The sequence below is a fragment of the Panthera tigris genome, chromosome X, assembly GCF_018350195.1.
Source record: "Panthera tigris isolate Pti1 chromosome X, P.tigris_Pti1_mat1.1, whole genome shotgun sequence".
In the NCBI taxonomy this organism is placed as follows: Eukaryota; Metazoa; Chordata; class Mammalia; order Carnivora; family Felidae; genus Panthera; species Panthera tigris.
Window position 1 is genome coordinate 34,103,262 of NC_056677.1, and position 4,136 is coordinate 34,107,397.

Consider the following 4,136-nt stretch of genomic DNA (forward strand, 5'->3'; position numbering starts at 1 on the left):
GTTTGATTATTCCTTAGGATTCTTTCCTAGAGGTGGAACCCGTGAGTCAAAAGACAAGGCTTTTGTTACGCCTTGCCAAGTCGCCCTCCAGAAAGGCTGTACCTATGTACAGTCCCATTAGTGGCAAATGTAAATGCCCATTTCCCCTCGCTTTGCCTGGGGAGGATCAATATGTTTAATCTTTGCCGAGCTGATAAATGAAAAATTATACTCTACAGGTTCAGTCTCGCTGGTAATTAAAGAGAAACCAAATAAAAAAGCACCTTTTCGGTCTTCATGTAGAATTGACTCGTATTTCTTCTTTGGTGGATTGCCTACTCATGCCTTTTGCCCATTTTCCAATGTGGATATTCCTCATTTTCTTATTGATTGAAAGAGCACTTTATATATTAAGGATACTCTTCTTTCAGTTGCTGTCTATGTAAAAAATATTTTTCTCAGTTTTTCTCTTGTCCTTTAATTGGTTCCATTTTTTTTTCTTTTCAATGCCAAACGTTTACATTGTATGTGTCAAAACAGTTCACTTTTTCCCTAAGGGTTTCAGTCTTCAGCGTCACTCTAGCGAGGCAGCATATTCCTCTGCATTTTAGTTTTCCAGTCATACTGAATTGCACTGCTTACCACTGTCTTTTCCCTCCAAAGCACATTTCTTGTTTCTTTCCAGAGGTTCTGGAGTGAAAACGGAAGGGACCTTCGAAACCAGACCAGAGGAAATATGAGTATTAATAGTAACACTTGCCATTTCTATTTTCAGTGTGCTATAGGAGCACTAATTAGTAACCCCCTTAGCCTAGCCCCAAGGGTCACTCTGGCTGCCATTCACTCACTCTGCAGGATACTGTGGCATAGGGCAGGGAATGCTGTGGCATTCGTCTGGTGGGCAGCGCTCTACCTGGCCAAGACTTCAATCCAGGCTCCTGATTCCCCATCTGTGCTTAAATTAAGGTAAGGCAATTTCCTCCACACAGGCTGGCAGCTTTCCAGAACGCACTGGGCCTGCCAGGACGAGTTCTCTAGCTGAGAAGCCACTGCTGTTCCTTCCCCCTTCCCAGAAACGGGAAATCATATAATCTATAGGATGGTTTGCAACCTGGGTTTCTAACTTTGTCTTGGACCACTGAGGGGATTGTACCACTATTGAATTCACTCCTGATTTTTGACCATCCGGATGCTTACTGCAAGAGTTAGGGAAGGCGAAGTAACGTGGAGGAAATGCGTGGGTGGAAGGTACCTTCTAAGTCAGTGAATGGTGTGATCCCAAGGCCGCCTTACGTGGAACTCACTCACACCATGAAGGGGGATCGGGCTCCCTCCAGTGCCAGGCACTGGGCTAGGGGCTGAGGGGACAATGAGGCTTGGCAGCTGCCACGGAATCTGGTGTGGACTGGTACGTCGAAGCTATGGACAGTATAGGCCTCTAGGGCCTGACGGAGGAGAGGTTCCTGAGGAGTGGCCTCTCTGCTGAGATCCAATAGACCCACAGGAGTTTATCAGGAAAGGGGGAATCCGGGCGCCTGAGGGAAATGAAGGCAACGTGTAAGCTTCTGAAGAGCGGAGTAGGAGGAAAGCCAGGACAGTTGGATTCGGAGGAGGTAAGGGATGATAGCAGTGTTTCTTACATTATCTTTGGAGAAGGGTTAGGGATTCGCCCCGCGCCCACGTATCCCAGACCAACACTTTTGTGATAAAATGCAATAAAATGGATTAACAAATGTTAGCGCCTTCAAAATACAAACCCCACTTTTTTTTTATTACTAGATTCCACAGGCAAAAGCTCCTCTGCCGAATTGCCATAAAAGTTCACCTGAGTCTTCGTTTCCGTACTCAACCTCGTGGCCGACCAGCAACAGTTTGCACACTGGTCCCGGTCCGCAAAGCCCGCTTTTGGAGCTGCGCTGAGCCAGAGCTTTCTAGGAAGGGGGTGGGGTCGCCGGCGGCCACGGCGAGGTGCTGAGTCAAGGGCGGTGTGGGAAGTGTCCTTTGAATGTAGTAACAAATAGGTAGTTGCAAAGAGCAGTTTCGATGGAGTGGTTGAGACAGAAGCCAGACCAAGCGGGGTGAGGAGTTCACCAGCATTCCCAGCAACTAGAAAACACGCAAGGGGAAGACGAGGGACAACAGGAGGCGCCTAGGCCGGGTCCCTAGGCCGCCGCCCAGACAAGATGGGTAGCGGCCGCAGGCGGGTGACGTGTCAGCTGGGGTTCTAACCCCGGGCCTAATGCCAATGCCAATGCAGCACCCCCCTCCCGCGCCCCCCATCCCCGGGGTTTCCCCCGCGGAGGGGGGGGGAGGAGCAGCCTGCCGAGGAGCCAGGTGGCGGCGCTGCTGCATGGCCTGTCTACAACTGGTAGGCCCCAGAGCCCACGACGAAGGAGTGCCTGGCCTCCCTCGTCAACAAGGAGGCGCTCTGCGCCTGTGCCGTGCACTTGCTGGCCCGCCAGGGGTGCGTGCGCACTGCTTCCGGGCACGCGGAGCGGTGCTGGCAGTGGGCAGGGCCGTCTTCCACGCTGCGTTCACGGGCATGGCCGCCGCGTGCGCCGACGTGGCGCTGCGGGAGGTAGAGGCCGCGGCCTACCTGGCCCTGCTCAAGTTTCTCTCCTCCCCTGAGGTCACGACCACGCGGCACACCCGGGGCCGGCGCTCCAGGCCGACCGCCTGGAGTTCCAGAAGAGCCTCAGGGCTGCCCACACATCCGTGCCGCTGAGGCAGGTGAGACTCTTCAGTGAACCCCAGCCGGCTGACCGGTTTCTGGAGAACGTCGGCAAAAACACCGCCGAGGTGGCCGTGCTGGCGGTGGACACAGTAGGCATTTTGGGGGGTGCGTTTGTTCAGCGCCGTTGTCCGCTGGTCCGAGGCTGAGGGTCAGCGACAGCAGCTGCAGGTTTCTCCCGAGAGCAAGTGCGAGGTTCTGGGCAAGGCGCTGGCCCTCGTCTGCTTCCCAGTGATGACCATGGAGGAGTTTGCTGCAGAACCTGCGCCCAGGGCATGCTCGTGGACTGCGAGGTGGTCAAGCCTCTTCCTGCACTTGGCCGTGTATCCCAAACTGCCTGTGGACTTCATGGACCAGCAGGGCGGAAGGAGTGCAGCAGCATCAACGGCTTCCCGCAGAGGGAGAGCCACTGGGGCTACAGCAGCACCAGCGGCCACATCAGGTTCTCCATCAACAAGAGCATTTTCGTGGTTGGCCTTGGGCTGTATGGCTCCATCCACCTGGACCACTGATGACTACGTGAACGTCCAGATCATCCCCACGGTCAGCGACACGGTCAGGGCCAGAACGACAGGGGCTTCAGCTGTGATGGCTCCACCAGCACCTTCTGGGTCGTGTTCCAGGAACTGGCGGAGGTGCTGCCCAGTGTCAACTACGTAGCCCGTGCCACGCCGAAGGGCCTGGACTCCCATTAGGCACCAAAGGCCTTCCCAAGGTGACCCATGAGTTCCCTACCACGGAGGGCCAAGATGTGTCTTACCTTCTGCTATGTGGCCAGGAACAACAATGGCAGGTCCACGGAGGACAGCCACATCTCCAAGGTCATCTACACCTAGGCCCCTCAGGCCCCCAGCCCGTCCGTGGAGGTTGGCCAGGACCCTGAAGTCACCTGATACAGGTAGGCCACCCCACGTTTCATGCAGAGCCCCGGTGCCCCCCCTGCCATGGGGGTTGTCCACTCACTCCCTACCACATTCCTGGGCGTCAGGAGAGAGTCTTTACTCTCCATGGTGGTGAGCGTGGCTGCCTGTTCAGAGGAGCCGGGATGTGGCCGGGGGCAGGGGTGGGGGCCACGTGAGCCAATCCCTTAGGACTTGGGATGCAAGACTGGCCCGGAGCCTCCCTGAGCCGAGGGTGCACTGTCCCTAAATCTCAGGGCCACCTGACCAACTGCCTGACCATAGGCTTTGAATGAGTTTTCGTCTCGTGTTTGTTTTCGTTGAACTGCCCATGGCACTGCATCTTGGATTTCCAGTTCTCTAGTAGGAGTATGTGGGAGAGGCTTCTAGTGCATTTGGTTGGGGTCTTGTGCTCTTTTGTTCCGGTCAGTTCACTGGGGATGTTTAGGCCATCCTGAGCCTGGCCCCCAGAGCACTGGCCGGAGCCCTGGAGACTAGGAGTCTTTGGGCCTGGAGCCCCCTCAGAG

General features: G+C 55.3%; 1 pseudogene; it reads left to right on the forward strand.

Annotated features, from left to right (window-relative positions):
* The first annotated feature begins 1,400 nt into the window (after positions 1-1,400).
* LOC107179953 lies at positions 1,401-3,546 on the forward strand (annotated as a pseudogene).
* The last annotated feature ends 590 nt before the right edge of the window (positions 3,547-4,136 follow it).